Here is a 17,534-nt window from a genome sequence, read left to right as displayed (position 1 = left end):
AATGCCCTTGTTATCAACAGCAGCCTTTTAAACTCACCTGAGCTAACAGGTATGTGCGCTGGTTACTCTGCTGCGCTTAAAATTTCTTTTTTGGTTTGCTACAATGCCTTTTCTGAAACGTTGTCTCCTTCTGCTGGAACACTGACTTCTTTCATTTAATGCCTGCAGACTATAAAAGAGAACCCAACCCAAAAAGTTTGGTTGATTAGTCTGTGGCATTCTGTTAAACTGTTGCTTATGGCGGTCTCTGTGAGCTTCTCAGCGACATTCAGCCAGCCAGGTATCCTGCCTGCAGTAGATGGAATGTGGCAATGGAACGCTGGCTGCGCGTGTCATAATAGGCTCTGAGCCTTTATATACCTGTGCACAGCAGCAGCCACCTTCAGTCTGCTGCTGGACAGCCAGCAGCAGCAGCAGCAGGAGAGGTATGTAATCAGGAGCCCTCCTGCTAAGGGTAGACAGCTGCTCGTTCCCCCCACCCCCCGCCTTAATTGGTTCTCCTCCCTTCCAACGGTGTTGAGGCGGGTGGGAACAGCAGGGGGTGAAGGTGCTGTGTTTAAAGAGGTGGAGTTATGCAGATCTAAAACGCGTGGATTGCAGCAGCAGCAAGCCGAAAAGTGCAGGCATGTAAGGGATCTAGAGGTTGACAACATGTCTTCTTAACGGGAGTCCAGGAGCTCATCTCCACAAATGGACTTTTCAGGATCCTTGGGTGGCTCCGTAGTTTGAAACCAATTCTGGTTATCGCTTCTCGGCCTTTTGGCTAAGATCAAGTGTAGTATCTGTTCTTATCAGTTTAATATCTGATACGTCCCCTATCTGGGGACCATATATTAAATGGATTTTTAGAACAGGGAGATGGAAAAAGAGCTTGCTCTGTCCACTCCACGCATTGACCTGGTATTGCAGTATCTCCAGGACCGGTGCACCCCTTCTTTAATGCAGTTTCTAAAATCAGAAAGAATTGAATTCAATGTTTTTTGTTCATTTTGCTTGTTTGTCGGATTTTGGGATGGACTCTTTGGCTTTGCTTTTCTTCTCCTCATTGGATTTTTCATGTTCAAAGTTGCAGAAGCCAGATTACAAGCTCATTTTGGTTCAACTTCAGCAACTGTGCATTGCATTGCCATGTAATGTGATGCAATGCTATCTTTCTAGCTCTCCCTTTTTACTTCCTTTTGGATAAACAGACATATTAGGCAAGCATTTTGGAGCTTTCACCTAAATAACTACAGGTGGTGAGATAAGCTGCACAATATAATTGACCTTTCAGTATATTGTTGCACACACACCATCTATTTAGCAAATGCCCTTGTTATCAACAGCAGCCTTTTAAACTCACCTGAGCTAACAGGTATGTGCGCTGGTTACTCTGCTGCGCTTAAAATTTCTTTTTTGGTTTGCTACAATGCCTTTTCTGAAACGTTGTCTCCTTCTGCTGGAACACTGACTTCTTTCATTTAATGCCTGCAGACTATAAAAGAGAACCCAACCCAAAAAGTTTGGTTGATTAGTCTGTGGGATTCTGTTAAACTGTTGCTTATGGCGGTCTCTGTGAGCTTCTCAGCGACATTCAGCCAGCCAGGTATCCTGCCTGCAGTAGATGGAATGTGGCAATGGAACGCTGGCTGCGCATGTCATAATAGGCTCTGAGCCTTTATATACCTGTGCACAGCAGCAGCCACCTTCAGTCTGCTGCTGGACAGCCAGCAGCAGCAGCAGCAGGAGAGGTATGTAATCAGGAGCCCTCCTGCTAAGGGTAGACAGCTGCTCGTTCCACCCCACCCCCCGCCTTAATTGGTTCTCCTCCCTTCCAACGGTGTTGAGGCGGGTGGGAACAGCAGGGGGTGAAGGTGCTGTGTTTAAAGAGGTGGAGTTATGCAGATCTAAAACGCGTGGATTGCAGCAGCAGCAAGCCGAAAAGTGCAGGCATGTAAGGGATCTAGAGGTTGACAACATGTCTTCTTAACGGGAGTCCAGGAGCTCATCTCCACAAATGGACTTTTCAGGATCCTTGGGTGGCTCCGTAGTTTGAAACCAATTCTGGTTATCGCTTCTCGGCCTTTTGGCTTAGATCTTGTATCTGGTCAGAAGGATCCTATAGTGTCTCCCCCTCGGCCTTGCAGCATCGCCACTTAGGTGGCTTAAGCTGCCTGCTGCTATTGGGGGGGGTCCAGAGGAAACGAGAGGTGATAATGGGCGTCAAGATTCGCTATGCCGGGACTGATGATATTCGGGTCAAAAATGCTTTTCGCATTGATATTGAGGAGTCGAAGAGGAATTTCTTTAACCTGCGGTTCTTGGTGGAAGTCGTCATCTTCAAGATTTTGAATGTTGGTCGTGGAGACATCATTTGCCTACAGGAGTTCCCAAAGAATGGCCGGTACGTTTTAGTCCTTGATCGTATGGCAGCTTGCCAGAATCTTTTCAAGACTCTAAAGGATCAGCAAGCCTTGGATCATCCGGCTCTTGATGGGCTTACATTCACGGTATTGTATACTAAGGGGGAAGTGCCAGTTGTTGTGTTTATGCACAACCCCCTTGTGGATGTGGAGGACATTACTAGATTCCTGAACCGTCATTGCAGCTATGTGTCCTACTCACACAAGGTGAGGAATGAGGTGGGCTTGTGGACTGGCAAACACAAGTTTTTTGTTCGGTTCCAGGAGGACCCCCAGGGACCTGGGGGTATCCACTACCCTCCCCTCAGTTTTGCCATCGGGAGGGATAGAGGGTATATGTTTTTTCCTGGTGCTCCGCGTTTTTGCAGGAAGTGTAAATCCTTTGGACACTACCAAGAGGACTGCACGGTGGAGAAGTTTTGTGGGAAATGCAATAAAGAGGGTCATCTGGCAATGGAGTGTACTAACTCCATGGTTTGTAATGCATGTGGCGAGGAGGGACACGCTTTCAAGGACTGTCCCCATCGTTCCAGGTCATATGCAGAGGCCGTGTCCCCACGTCCTACTACTGCCGCCACTATTGGTGAGGCGATCGAGGCAGTAAGGGACTTCATGGAAGAGATGGAGCAAGCACCCGATCCTGCTGGTGGAAGCGCTGTTGAGATAGAGCCTGCAGATATGTCAATTCTGCTTGATGTGAGTGGTGAGGGAGAAGTGAGCGGTTCACTCTCCACAACGCCGGTGTTGGCTTTGGAAAGCTCAGAGGCAATTCATGAAGGTGGTGGTGGCCAGGGTGACTTCACCGGGGCTGTGGTGAGGCCCCCTGATGAGGACTCTGATGTGTCTTCTGCAAAGAAGTTCCGGCCAGATTTTTCACCTGCCAGTATTGGGAGCATCAGCCCCTTAAGTGATAGGAGCTATCCCGAGAGCTACAGTGCCTCTCCTAGGAGGTCTTTTTTTGAGGAGGGGGCCAGCATTCTCTGCTTAACATCAGGAATCGAGTTTCAAGACGAGAAAGGTTGACTCTTCGGTGGGGGGTATGTTCTTTTTTACCGAATATGGTTAAAAAATGGGCTCCAACGTGGGCTGTAGTGTACTGTCAATAAATGTAAGGCTTATAAAATCTAAGCCTAGAAGATTGGCTATACTGGAAGAACTAAAAAATCTTGGAGCAAATATTTACTGTCTGCAAGAGTGCGGAATTGAAGAGTCACCTCCTGAAAAGGACTGGGTATATGGGCATAGTATTTGGTCAGGTTCAATGACAAACAAAAATGATGGTGTGGGGATTTTGTTGGGGAATAGGGATTTAAGTTTTGAAAATTATATGGTGGTGGAGCCAGGTCGTTGTATAATGGCAGTGGTTAAGGGGAGAGGGTGGAGGGTGAAAATTGTTAACGTGTATTGTCCAATTAACAAAGGGGATAGGTTAGCACTATTAGAGAAAATATGTTTATTTTTGCCTGGAAGGATTCCAATATTATTAGTTGGTGATTTCAATTGTGTTTCTGAAGGGGAAATTGATGTCACGGGTAAGGTCCTTAATCAAATTACATCTGATTTTTCTTTTTTAGATGCAGCGGAATTTTTGAGTAAGCCACCACCGGCCACATATAGAGCTGATAGGGGAGGAATAGTGTCCAGGATTGACCGCATGCTGTATACAAATAGAGGTTTGGTGTGTAAATTTTTTAAACAGCATGTTTTTTCTTTCACAGACCATGAATGTTTGTGGGGTATGTTTGAAGGTGATAAAAAAATGGTGCATGGTGTTGGGGTATGGAAGCTAAATGTTAGGTTGTTAGAGGATGTTAGGGTTATGAGAGACTTCGAAAGTAAGTATGAATGGTGGAGGTCTAGGAAAAATAATTTTGTGGATGTGACTGTATGGTGGGATTGGGTGAAAGTGGAAATTAAGAATTTTTTTAGGAGGTGGGGTTATAAAAAAGCAGCAATTGAAAGAGGCAGATTTAAAGATTTAAATATGAGGATTGAGTGGTTACATAAAATGAGTATGAAAGGAATTGATGTTAGTGATCAACTCAGAGGAGCGAGAGATGAGATGAAGCGTGTTTTGGAAAAGCGTGGGAAGGAAATTATTTTTAGGACGAGAGTTGAGCATTTGGATATGGATGAGAAGTGTACGAGGTACTTTTTTAAAAAAATGTGCAGTAAAAAAGATGAGTTGGATGAGGTTGTAAATGATAATGGTATGACTGTGGTTGGAAGGGAAGTGTTGGATGAGGTACATAGTTTCTATAGTAGTTTATTTGAGTCTAAATGGGTGGATGGGGGTTTGAAAGAGCATGTGTTAGGTATGTTGGAGAGTCAGCTTGAATCAGGGGAACGTGAGTGTTTGAGTGAGGATATTGTTTTTGATGAGGTTAAAAAGGCGGTGGATGGTGCGAAAAAGAATAAAACACCTGGGAAAGATGGGTTGCCTGTGGAGTTTTATGTAAAAGCATGGGATGTGATTGGTGTTGATTTTGTGGAGGTATGTCAATATATGTGGATGAATGGTGTACTTTGTAATTCCATGAAAGAAGGAGTAGTTGTTTTACTATATAAGAAGGGTGAGAAAAAGAATTTGCGTAATTGGAGGCCGATTACATTACTCAATGCAGATTATAAAGTCTTTAGCAAAATTCTGGCTAACCGTATGCGTGGGGTGATTGGAAGTGTGGTTGGTGATGATCAAGTGTGCGCGGTGCCAGGTAGGTGTGTGACTGATAACCTCTTGTTGTTGAGAGACGTAATTGGAGATTGTATGTTTAGGAAGGGGAAATGTATGGTTTTTTGTGTGGATTTTGAGAAAGCTTTTGATAGAGTGTCGCATGCGTTTATGTTTGAGGTGTTATTTAGGATGGGTTTTCCTAGTGTTTTTGTGAATGCCATAAGGTGTTTGTATGATGGTGTGGTGAGTGAAGTGTTAGTGAATGGATGTTTGAGTGAGAAGGTGTGCATAAAATCAGGGGTCAGGCAGGGGTGTCCGTTGTCCCCTGTCCTGTTTATAAGTGTGATTGAGCCCCTGTTGTGCATGATTCGGAAAGAGAAAGTGATGAATGGTCTTCTGATCCCAGGGAGTGGTGGAAAGACTGTAAAGGTAATGGGGTATATGGACGATGTTGTTGTGGTGAGTGATAATATGGCTGCTATGAATCGAGCAAGGTTGCTTTTAGATTTCTTTTGTGGTGCATCTGGTTTTAGGGTGAATTGGGGGAAGTGTAGCTTTAAGTGTTTCGGGGATTCGAGTGTTAGGATGGATGGTGTGATATGTGAAGAAGGTGCTATTAAGGTTTTGGGGGTGTGGTTTAACAAAGATCTGAAAGGGAATGAGAGTTGGGATGAATGCGGTAAGAGGATTGAACAGAAGTTAAATTTTTGGAGGTTACGGGACTTGACATTGTCAGGCAAAGTCCTTATTATTAAGTCAGTGATTCTTCCTATGTTACTTTTTGTGTCAGTGGTTTTTCCAGCCCCTTATAGGGGTTTTAGGCGGATTGAGAAGCTAATTTTTACGTTTTATTGGGGAAGTAAGATGGAAAAACTTAAAAGGGAATATTTGTGTAAGTTACGTGAACATGGGGGAATGGATTTCCCAAATTTTGAATTTTGTCTTGGTTTAAATTATATTAAAACGGTGGTTGTTCTGTTAGGTAGGGATAACAAGACGGCTTTTATGATTAAATATATGGCTGGATGGATGTTGTTTGGGTTGAAATGGATGAGAAGGGATGCAAGAGTGCCTGTTTCGTTTAAATGTCCAGTGTGGTATGAGTTTGTTGAAAAATTTGTTGTCAAGCATGATTTGTTGGATGTTCCTATGGGTGATTTCAAAGTGATAAGGAATGTAAGGAGAAGGATGCGTGTTAGAGAGTTTGAATGTAACATTAGGGGCTTGAGATCGAGTGAAGCGTTGTGTGTATGGAGGAACCTGAGTATAAAAGGAATATCGAATAGGCAGCGTGATATCGTATGGATGAGTTTGCATGAGATTTTGCCTGTGAGAGAGGTACAGAAGAGGAGGGATCTGATTAGAACAGAGGTATGTCCGAGGGATGGATGTGGGGCGAGTGAAACTGTTATGCATTTGGTTTGGAATTGTGATTATGCTCAGAGTGTTTGGAAGGGAGTGGGTGGTTTATGCAAGGAACTAGCAGGCGTGAATTTTATAAATTGGAGAGTGGTAATGTTTGGGATGGGTGCAAGTAGCCGGGTGAAAGAGAGATTGTTGTGGTTGATAATGGCATGTGTAATAGAAAGTCTGTGGGACGTTAGGAATTTGTGTTTATTTAAAAGGAAAATAATCTCAGTTAATAATTGTGTTAGGATGGTTTTCTCAAGGTTATACATAGTTTATTTATGGGACAGCCGTGGCGGTGGTGGCTCTGATTCAGAAGGTTTTTGGATAGTAAAAAAATGGAGGTCACTGGTAAAGTACCAGTAAGTCCTTGTTTAAGTGTTGTGATCTGTCTTTTTTTATGATAATGGTATGTTTTATAGTTTTTTGTCCATTCAAAAGGTATTACAACTGTTTCAGTATAAAGTTATAAATATGAAATAAAGAAAGTACCATTATGATGTAAGACTGGGCAACGTAGTATGAGTTTTTATACTATTGATTGTTGCTTGAAAAATTTTACTGAATGGTATAAAAAAAAAAAAAAAAATCTGTTCTTATCAGTTTAATATCTGATACGTCCCCTATCTGGGGACCATATATTAAATGGATTTTTAGAACAGGGAGATGGAAAAAGAGCTTGCTCTGTCCACTCCACGCATTGACCTGGTATTGCAGTATCTCCAGGACCGGTGCACCCCTTCTTTAATGCAGTTTCTAAAATCAGAAAGAATTGAATTCAATGTTTTTTGTTCATTTTGCTTGTTTGTCGGATTTTGGGATGGACTCTTTGGCTTTGCTTTTCTTCTCCTCATTGGATTTTTCATGTTCAAAGTTGCAGAAGCCAGATTACAAGCTCATTTTGGTTCAACTTCAGCAACTGTGCATTGCATTGCCATGTAATGTGATGCAATGCTATCTTTCTAGCTCTCCCTTTTTACTTCCTTTTGGATAAACAGACATATTAGGCAAGCATTTTGGAGCTTTCACCTAAATAACTACAGGTGGTGAGATAAGCTGCACAATATAATTGACCTTTCAGTATATTGTTGCACACACACCATCTATTTAGCAAATGCCCTTGTTATCAACAGCAGCCTTTTAAACTCACCTGAGCTAACAGGTATGTGCGCTGGTTACTCTGCTGCGCTTAAAATTTCTTTTTTGGTTTGCTACAATGCCTTTTCTGAAACGTTGTATCCTTCTGCTGGGACACTGACTTCTTTCATTTAATGCCTGCAGACTATAAAAGAGAACCCAACCCAAAAAGTTTGGTTGATTAGTCTGTGGCATTCTGTTAAACTGTTGCTTATGGCGGTCTCTGTGAGCTTCTCAGCGACATTCAGCCAGCCAGGTATCCTGCCTGCAGTAGATGGAATGTGGCAATGGAACGCTGGCTGCGCGTGTCATAATAGGCTCTGAGCCTTTATATACCTGTGCACAGCAGCAGCCACCTTCAGTCTGCTGCTGGACAGCCAGCAGCAGCAGCAGCAGGAGAGGTATGTAATCAGGAGCCCTCCTGCTAAGGGTAGACAGCTGCTCGTTCCACCCCACCCCCCGCCTTAATTGGTTCTCCTCCCTTCCAACGGTGTTGAGGCGGGTGGGAACAGCAGGGGGTGAAGGTGCTGTGTTTAAAGAGGTGGAGTTATGCAGATCTAAAACGCGTGGATTGCAGCAGCAGCAAGCCGAAAAGTGCAGGCATGTAAGGGATCTAGAGGTTGACAACATGTCTTCTTAACGGGAGTCCAGGAGCTCATCTCCACAAATGGACTTTTCAGGATCCTTGGGTGGCTCCGTAGTTTGAAACCAATTCTGGTTATCGCTTCTCGGCCTTTTGGCTAAGATCAAGTGTAGTATCTGTTCTTATCAGTTTAATATCTGATACGTCCCCTATCTGGGGACCATATATTAAATGGATTTTTAGAACAGGGAGATGGAAAAAGAGCTTGCTCTGTCCACTCCACGCATTGACCTGGTATTGCAGTATCTCCAGGACCGGTGCACCCCTTCTTTAATGCAGTTTCTAAAATCAGAAAGAATTGAATTCAATGTTTTTTGTTCATTTTGCTTGTTTGTCGGATTTTGAGATGGACTCTTTGGCTTTGCTTTTCTTCTCCTCATTGGATTTTTCATGTTCAAAGTTGCAGAAGCCAGATTACAAGCTCATTTTGGTTCAACTTCAGCAACTGTGCATTGCATTGCCATGTAATGTGATGCAATGCTATCTTTCTAGCTCTCCCTTTTTACTTCCTTTTGGATAAACAGACATATTAGGCAAGCATTTTGGAGCTTTCACCTAAATAACTACAGGTGGTGAGATAAGCTGCACAATATAATTGACCTTTCAGTATATTGTTGCACACACACCATCTATTTAGCAAATGCCCTTGTTATCAACAGCAGCCTTTTAAACTCACCTGAGCTAACAGGTATGTGCGCTGGTTACTCTGCTGCGCTTAAAATTTCTTTTTTGGTTTGCTACAATGCCTTTTCTGAAACGTTGTCTCCTTCTGCTGGAACACTGACTTCTTTCATTTAATGCCTGCAGACTATAAAAGAGAACCCAACCCAAAAAGTTTGGTTGATTAGTCTGTGGCATTCTGTTAAACTGTTGCTTATGGCGGTCTCTGTGAGCTTCTCAGCGACATTCAGCCAGCCAGGTATCCTGCCTGCAGTAGATGGAATGTGGCAATGGAACGCTGGCTGCGCGTGTCATAATAGGCTCTGAGCCTTTATATACCTGTGCACAGCAGCAGCCACCTTCAGTCTGCTGCTGGACAGCCAGCAGCAGCAGCAGCAGGAGAGGTATGTAATCAGGAGCCCTCCTGCTAAGGGTAGACAGCTGCTCGTTCCACCCCACCCCCCGCCTTAATTGGTTCTCCTCCCTTCCAACGGTGTTGAGGCGGGTGGGAACAGCAGGGGGTGAAGGTGCTGTGTTTAAAGAGGTGGAGTTATGCAGATCTAAAACGCGTGGATTGCAGCAGCAGCAAGCCGAAAAGTGCAGGCATGTAAGGGATCTAGAGGTTGACAACATGTCTTCTTAACGGGAGTCCAGGAGCTCATCTCCACAAATTGACTTTTCAGGATCCTTGGGTGGCTCCGTAGTTTGAAACCAATTCTGGTTATCGCTTCTCGGCCTTTTGGCTAAGATCAAGTGTAGTATCTGTTCTTATCAGTTTAATATCTGATACGTCCCCTATCTGGGGACCATATATTAAATGGATTTTTAGAACAGGGAGATGGAAAAAGAGCTTGCTCTGTCCACTCCACGCATTGACCTGGTATTGCAGTATCTCCAGGACCGGTGCACCCCTTCTTTAATGCAGTTTCTAAAATCAGAAAGAATTGAATTCAATGTTTTTTGTTCATTTTGCTTGTTTGTCGGATTTTGGGATGGACTCTTTGGCTTTGCTTTTCTTCTCCTCATTGGATTTTTCATGTTCAAAGTTGCAGAAGCCAGATTACAAGCTCATTTTGGTTCAACTTCAGCAACTGTGCATTGCATTGCCATGTAATGTGATGCAATGCTATCTTTCTAGCTCTCCCTTTTTACTTCCTTTTGGATAAACAGACATATTAGGCAAGCATTTTGGAGCTTTCACCTAAATAACTACAGGTGGTGAGATAAGCTGCACAATATAATTGACCTTTCAGTATATTGTTGCACACACACCATCTATTTAGCAAATGCCCTTGTTATCAACAGCAGCCTTTTAAACTCACCTGAGCTCACAGGTATGTGCGCTGGTTACTCTGCTGCGCTTAAAATTTCTTTTTTGGTTTGCTACAATGCCTTTTCTGAAACGTCTCCTTCTGCTGGAACACTGACTTCTTTCATTTAATGCCTGCAGACTATAAAAGAGAACCCAACCCAAAAAGTTTGGTTGATTAGTCTGTGGCATTCTGTTAAACTGTTGCTTATGGCGGTCTCTGTGAGCTTCTCAGCGACATTCAGCCAGCCAGGTATCCTGCCTGCAGTAGATGGAATGTGGCAATGGAACGCTGGCTGCGCGTGTCATAATAGGCTCTGAGCCTTTATATACCTGTGCACAGCAGCAGCCACCTTCAGTCTGCTGCTGGACAGCCAGCAGCAGCAGCAGCAGGAGAGGTATGTAATCAGGAGCCCTCCTGCTAAGGGTAGACAGCTGCTCGTTCCACCCCACCCCCCGCCTTAATTGGTTCTCCTCCCTTCCAACGGTGTTGAGGCGGGTGGGAACAGCAGGGGGTGAAGGTGCTGTGTTTAAAGAGGTGGAGTTATGCAGATCTAAAACGCGTGGATTGCAGCAGCAGCAAGCCGAAAAGTGCAGGCATGTAAGGGATCTAGAGGTTGACAACATGTCTTCTTAACGGGAGTCCAGGAGCTCATCTCCACAAATGGACTTTTCAGGATCCTTGGGTGGCTCCGTAGTTTGAAACCAATTCTGGTTATCGCTTCTCGGCCTTTTGGCTAAGATCAAGTGTAGTATCTTTCGAAAAGGCGGTTTTGGATGTTGGCCGCCCTAGTAGATTGATACATTATGCACACTGGGGTTTAGGCGCTTGTTAGTACGCCAGGTGGCTAATATAGTCATCTGGTGGAAAGCATGGCCCCCAGGATCGACGCCATTGGGCCGGGGAAGATCGAAAGCCCGAAGTGTGAAGTGCCCCAGGAGTGGTGACCCTGGGGTGCCTTAACTCACTGGGATTGGAAACCCCACTTGAGTTTATGGCACATTTGCACTAGCACTTCAATATTTCTTTCTTCACACACACCCTTATTCCGGGCCTTCTGGCCTTAGGATGGGGAATTTTTCAATACCCGGTCGAAGGTCCGGGCAGTATTATACTGTGAAACCTTCACTATTTATTTAATTTTTTTGTCACTGTGTGTCCACTTTTTCACGTGTGTCCACGTCCTTACTAGGATTTTGTCGGTATGCGGTTCCCTTACGGGTTCCTCTCTTGGCAGGTCTAGGGGGGGAGTGTGTGGCCATCAGGTTCCGCTCCCCCCTGAACCCCCCTGGCTCTCCTTTTTCGGGAGGAGAGCGTTGTTGGCTCCCCTCTTCCGGGAGGGGAGCACAGTCTTTGGCTCCCAGTGCCTTGCTCGGGTGAGAACTCGGGCAGGTGCTGGGGGTAAGATTGGGTCGCCTCTGGCTCCGGCTGGAGGTGGCTATTTGTCCCTGTTCCTCGCTGTGGCCTTCTGGCTCGGAGGGACGGGGAATGGTTTGGGGGACCCTTCTCCTTTTGGAGAGGGTTTCAAGAAGACCAGCATCCTAGTGCACTTTTTTTGTGGCACTTGTCACTTTTTTAAGCGCACTCGGGTTTTGTACACGAATTCGGGCTTTCGAAAGAAAAAAAAATCTGTTCTTATCAGTTTAATATCTGATACGTCCCCTATCTGGGGACCATATATTAAATGGATTTTTAGAACAGGGAGATGGAAAAAGAGCTTGCTCTGTCCACTCCACGCATTGACCTGGTATTGCAGTATCTCCAGGACCGGTGCACCCCTTCTTTAATGCAGTTTCTAAAATCAGAAAGAATTGAATTCAATGTTTTTTGTTCATTTTGCTTGTTTGTCGGATTTTGGGATGGACTCTTTGGCTTTGCTTTTCTTCTCCTCATTGGATTTTTCATGTTCAAAGTTGCAGAAGCCAGATTACAAGCTCATTTTGGTTCAACTTCAGCAACTGTGCATTGCATTGCCATGTAATGTGATGCAATGCTATCTTTCTAGCTCTCCCTTTTTACTTCCTTTTGGATAAACAGACATATTAGGCAAGCATTTTGGAGCTTTCACCTAAATAACTACAGGTGGTGAGATAAGCTGCACAATATAATTGACCTTTCAGTATATTGTTGCACACACACCATCTATTTAGCAAATGCCCTTGTTATCAACAGCAGCCTTTTAAACTCACCTGAGCTCACAGGTATGTGCGCTGGTTACTCTGCTGCGCTTAAAATTTCTTTTTTGGTTTGCTACAATGCCTTTTCTGAAACGTCTCCTTCTGCTGGAACACTGACTTCTTTCATTTAATGCCTGCAGACTATAAAAGAGAACCCAACCCAAAAAGTTTGGTTGATTAGTCTGTGGCATTCTGTTAAACTGTTGCTTATGGCGGTCTCTGTGAGCTTCTCAGCGACATTCAGCCAGCCAGGTATCCTGCCTGCAGTAGATGGAATGTGGCAATGGAACGCTGGCTGCGCGTGTCATAATAGGCTCTGAGCCTTTATATACCTGTGCACAGCAGCAGCCACCTTCAGTCTGCTGCTGGACAGCCAGCAGCAGCAGCAGCAGGAGAGGTATGTAATCAGGAGCCCTCCTGCTAAGGGTAGACAGCTGCTCGTTCCACCCCACCCCCCGCCTTAATTGGTTCTCCTCCCTTCCAACGGTGTTGAGGCGGGTGGGAACAGCAGGGGGTGAAGGTGCTGTGTTTAAAGAGGTGGAGTTATGCAGCTCTAAAACGCGTGGATTGCAGCAGCAGCAAGCCGAAAAGTGCAGGCATGTAAGGGATCTAGAGGTTGACAACATGTCTTCTTAACGGGAGTCCAGGAGCTCATCTCCACAAATGGACTTTTCAGGATCCTTGGGTGGCTCCGTAGTTTGAAACCAATTCTGGTTATCGCTTCTCGGCCTTTTGGCTAAGATCAAGTGTAGTATCTTTCGAAAAGGCGGTTTTGGATGTTGGCCGCCCTAGTAGATTGATACATTATGCACACTGGGGTTTAGGCGCTTGTTAGTACGCCAGGTGGCTAATATAGTCATCTCGTGGAAAGCATGGCCCCCAGGATCGACGCCATTGGGCCGGGGAAGATCGAAAGCCCGAAGTGTGAAGTGCCCCAGGAGTGGTGACCCTGGGGTGCCTTAACTCACTGGGATTGGAAACCCCACTTGAGTTTATGGCACATTTGCACTAGCACTTCAATATTTCTTTCTTCACACACACCCTTATTCCGGGCCTTCTGGCCTTAGGATGGGGAATTTTTCAATTCCCGGTCGAAGGTCCGGGCAGTATTATACTGTGAAACCTTCACTATTTATTTAATTTTTTTGTCACTGTGTGTCCACTTTTTCACGTGTGTCCACGTCCTTACTAGGATTTTGTCGGTATGCGGTTCCCTTACGGGTTCCTCTCTTGGCAGGTCTAGGGGGGGAGTGTGTGGCCATCAGGTTCCGCTCCCCCCTGTACCCCCCTGGCTCTCCTTTTTCGGGAGGAGAGCGTTGTTGGCTCCCCTCTTCCGGGAGGGGAGCACAGTCTTTGGCTCCCAGTGCCTTGCTCGGGTGAGAACTCGGGCAGGTGCTGGGGGTAAGATTGGGTCGCCTCTGGCTCCGGCTGGAGGTGGCTATTTGTCCCTGTTCCTCGCTGTGGCCTTCTGGCTCGGAGGGACGGGGAATGGTTTGGGGGACCCTTCTCCTTTTGGAGAGGGTTTCAAGAAGACCAGCATCCTAGTGCACTTTTTTTGTGGCACTTGTCACTTTTTTAAGCGCACTCGGGTTTTGTACACGAATTCGGGCTTTCGAAAGAAAAAAAAATCTGTTCTTATCAGTTTAATATCTGATACGTCCCCTATCTGGGGACCATATATTAAATGGATTTTTAGAACAGGGAGATGGAAAAAGAGCTTGCTCTGTCCACTCCACGCATTGACCTGGTATTGCAGTATCTCCAGGACCGGTGCACCCCTTCTTTAATGCAGTTTCTAAAATCAGAAAGAATTGAATTCAATGTTTTTTGTTCATTTTGCTTGTTTGTCGGATTTTGGGATGGACTCTTTGGCTTTGCTTTTCTTCTCCTCATTGGATTTTTCATGTTCAAAGTTGCAGAAGCCAGATTACAAGCTCATTTTGGTTCAACTTCAGCAACTGTGCATTGCATTGCCATGTAATGTGATGCAATGCTATCTTTCTAGCTCTCCCTTTTTACTTCCTTTTGGATAAACAGACATATTAGGCAAGCATTTTGGAGCTTTCACCTAAATAACTACAGGTGGTGAGATAAGCTGCACAATATAATTGACCTTTCAGTATATTGTTGCACACACACCATCTATTTAGCAAATGCCCTTGTTATCAACAGCAGCCTTTTAAACTCACCTGAGCTCACAGGTATGTGCGCTGGTTACTCTGCTGCGCTTAAAATTTCTTTTTTGGTTTGCTACAATGCCTTTTCTGAAACGTCTCCTTCTGCTGGAACACTGACTTCTTTCATTTAATGCCTGCAGACTATAAAAGAGAACCCAACCCAAAAAGTTTGGTTGATTAGTCTGTGGCATTCTGTTAAACTGTTGCTTATGGCGGTCTCTGTGAGCTTCTCAGCGACATTCAGCCAGCCAGGTATCCTGCCTGCAGTAGATGGAATGTGGCAATGGAACGCTGGCTGCGCGTGTCATAATAGGCTCTGAGCCTTTATATACCTGTGCACAGCAGCAGCCACCTTCAGTCTGCTGCTGGACAGCCAGCAGCAGCAGCAGCAGGAGAGGTATGTAATCAGGAGCCCTCCTGCTAAGGGTAGACAGCTGCTCGTTCCACCCCACCCCCCGCCTTAATTGGTTCTCCTCCCTTCCAACGGTGTTGAGGCGGGTGGGAACAGCAGGGGGTGAAGGTGCTGTGTTTAAAGAGGTGGAGTTATGCAGCTCTAAAACGCGTGGATTGCAGCAGCAGCAAGCCGAAAAGTGCAGGCATGTAAGGGATCTAGAGGTTGACAACATGTCTTCTTAACGGGAGTCCAGGAGCTCATCTCCACAAATGGACTTTTCAGGATCCTTGGGTGGCTCCGTAGTTTGAAACCAATTCTGGTTATCGCTTCTCGGCCTTTTGGCTAAGATCAAGTGTAGTATCTTTCGAAAAGGCGGTTTTGGATGTTGGCCGCCCTAGTAGATTGATACATTATGCACACTGGGGTTTAGGCGCTTGTTAGTACGCCAGGTGGCTAATATAGTCATCTGGTGGAAAGCATGGCCCCCAGGATCGACGCCATTGGGCCGGGGAAGATCGAAAGCCCGAAGTGTGAAGTGCCCCAGGAGTGGTGACCCTGGGGTGCCTTAACTCACTGGGATTGGAAACCCCACTTGAGTTTATGGCACATTTGCACTAGCACTTCAATATTTCTTTCTTCACACACACCCTTATTCCGGGCCTTCTGGCCTTAGGATGGGGAATTTTTCAATTCCCGGTCGAAGGTCCGGGCAGTATTATACTGTGAAACCTTCACTATTTATTTAATTTTTTTGTCACTGTGTGTCCACTTTTTCACGTGTGTCCACGTCCTTACTAGGATTTTGTCGGTATGCGGTTCCCTTACGGGTTCCTCTCTTGGCAGGTCTAGGGGGGGAGTGTGTGGCCATCAGGTTCCGCTCCCCCCTGTACCCCCCTGGCTCTCCTTTTTCGGGAGGAGAGCGTTGTTGGCTCCCCTCTTCCGGGAGGGGAGCACAGTCTTTGGCTCCCAGTGCCTTGCTCGGGTGAGAACTCGGGCAGGTGCTGGGGGTAAGATTGGGTCGCCTCTGGCTCCGGCTGGAGGTGGCTATTTGTCCCTGTTCCTCGCTGTGGCCTTCTGGCTCGGAGGGACGGGGAATGGTTTGGGGGACCCTTCTCCTTTTGGAGAGGGTTTCAAGAAGACCAGCATCCTAGTGCACTTTTTTTGTGGCACTTGTCACTTTTTTAAGCGCACTCGGGTTTTGTACACGAATTCGGGCTTTCGAAAGAAAAAAAAATCTGTTCTTATCAGTTTAATATCTGATACGTCCCCTATCTGGGGACCATATATTAAATGGATTTTTAGAACAGGGAGATGGAAAAAGAGCTTGCTCTGTCCACTCCACGCATTGACCTGGTATTGCAGTATCTCCAGGACCGGTGCACCCCTTCTTTAATGCAGTTTCTAAAATCAGAAAGAATTGAATTCAATGTTTTTTGTTCATTTTGCTTGTTTGTCGGATTTTGGGATGGACTCTTTGGCTTTGCTTTTCTTCTCCTCATTGGATTTTTCATGTTCAAAGTTGCAGAAGCCAGATTACAAGCTCATTTTGGTTCAACTTCAGCAACTGTGCATTGCATTGCCATGTAATGTGATGCAATGCTATCTTTCTAGCTCTCCCTTTTTACTTCCTTTTGGATAAACAGACATATTAGGCAAGCATTTTGGAGCTTTCACCTAAATAACTACAGGTGGTGAGATAAGCTGCACAATATAATTGACCTTTCAGTATATTGTTGCACACACACCATCTATTTAGCAAATGCCCTTGTTATCAACAGCAGCCTTTTAAACTCACCTGAGCTAACAGGTATGTGCGCTGGTTACTCTGCTGCGCTTAAAATTTCTTTTTTGGTTTGCTACAATGCCTTTTCTGAAACGTTGTCTCCTTCTGCTGGAACACTGACTTCTTTCATTTAATGCCTGCAGACTATAAAAGAGAACCCAACCCAAAAAGTTTGGTTGATTAGTCTGTGGCATTCTGTTAAACTGTTGCTTATGGCGGTCTCTGTGAGCTTCTCAGCGACATTCAGCCAGCCAGGTATCCTGCCTGCAGTAGATGGAATGTGGCAATGGAACGCTGGCTGCGCGTGTCATAATAGGCTCTGAGCCTTTATATACCTGTGCACAGCAGCAGCCACCTTCAGTCTGCTGCTGGACAGCCAGCAGCAGCAGCAGCAGGAGAGGTATGTAATCAGGAGCCCTCCTGCTAAGGGTAGACAGCTGCTCGTTCCACCCCACCCCCCGCCTTAATTGGTTCTCCTCCCTTCCAACGGTGTTGAGGCGGGTGGGAACAGCAGGGGGTGAAGGTGCTGTGTTTAAAGAGGTGGAGTTATGCAGATCTAAAACGCGTGGATTGCAGCAGCAGCAAGCCGAAAAGTGCAGGCATGTAAGGGATCTAGAGGTTGACAACATGTCTTCTTAACGGGAGTCCAGGAGCTCATCTCCACAAATGGACTTTTCAGGATCCTTGGGTGGCTCCGTAGTTTGAAACCAATTCTGGTTATCGCTTCTCGGCCTTTTGGCTAAGATCAGGTGCAGTGATCTAAAGGTTGC

At 45.5% G+C, this 17,534-nt stretch overlaps 7 non-coding genes and 3 pseudogenes across 7 annotated transcripts; all 10 read left to right on the top strand.

Annotated features, from left to right (window-relative positions):
• Nucleotides 1-743: 743 nt before the first annotated feature.
• On the top strand, nt 744-934 carry LOC141234570 (U2 spliceosomal RNA). The gene has a single exon (XR_012300535.1). It is a non-coding gene; the product is annotated as a U2 spliceosomal RNA (small nuclear RNA).
• A 6,100-nt stretch (nt 935-7,034) lies between these two features.
• Nucleotides 7,035-7,225, top strand: LOC141234543 (U2 spliceosomal RNA). Its single transcript, XR_012300516.1, has one exon. It is a non-coding gene; the product is annotated as a U2 spliceosomal RNA (small nuclear RNA).
• A 1,115-nt stretch (nt 7,226-8,340) lies between these two features.
• On the top strand, nt 8,341-8,531 carry LOC141234559 (U2 spliceosomal RNA). The gene has a single exon (XR_012300527.1). It is a non-coding gene; the product is annotated as a U2 spliceosomal RNA (small nuclear RNA).
• Nucleotides 8,532-9,646: 1,115 nt separating this feature from the next.
• Nucleotides 9,647-9,837, top strand: LOC141234546 (U2 spliceosomal RNA). Its single transcript, XR_012300519.1, has one exon. It is a non-coding gene; the product is annotated as a U2 spliceosomal RNA (small nuclear RNA).
• A 1,112-nt stretch (nt 9,838-10,949) lies between these two features.
• On the top strand, nt 10,950-11,041 carry LOC141234660 (U2 spliceosomal RNA; annotated as a pseudogene).
• Nucleotides 11,042-11,831: 790 nt separating this feature from the next.
• LOC141234572 (U2 spliceosomal RNA) lies at nt 11,832-12,014 on the top strand. The gene has a single exon (XR_012300537.1). It is a non-coding gene; the product is annotated as a U2 spliceosomal RNA (small nuclear RNA).
• A 1,112-nt stretch (nt 12,015-13,126) lies between these two features.
• LOC141234667 (U2 spliceosomal RNA) lies at nt 13,127-13,218 on the top strand (annotated as a pseudogene).
• A 790-nt stretch (nt 13,219-14,008) lies between these two features.
• Nucleotides 14,009-14,191, top strand: LOC141234571 (U2 spliceosomal RNA). The gene has a single exon (XR_012300536.1). It is a non-coding gene; the product is annotated as a U2 spliceosomal RNA (small nuclear RNA).
• A 1,112-nt stretch (nt 14,192-15,303) lies between these two features.
• LOC141234659 (U2 spliceosomal RNA) lies at nt 15,304-15,395 on the top strand (annotated as a pseudogene).
• Nucleotides 15,396-16,185: 790 nt separating this feature from the next.
• On the top strand, nt 16,186-16,368 carry LOC141234569 (U2 spliceosomal RNA). The gene has a single exon (XR_012300534.1). It is a non-coding gene; the product is annotated as a U2 spliceosomal RNA (small nuclear RNA).
• Nucleotides 16,369-17,534: the final 1,166 nt, after the last annotated feature.

Source organism: Phyllobates terribilis, unplaced genomic scaffold (genome assembly GCF_046119375.1).
Source record: "Phyllobates terribilis strain yellow unplaced genomic scaffold, ASM4611937v1 Scaffold_636__1_contigs__length_917067, whole genome shotgun sequence".
NCBI classification, from domain to species: Eukaryota; Metazoa; Chordata; class Amphibia; order Anura; family Dendrobatidae; genus Phyllobates; species Phyllobates terribilis.
Note: the sequence above shows the minus strand (reverse complement) of the source record. Positions and strands in the feature narration are given on the sequence as shown.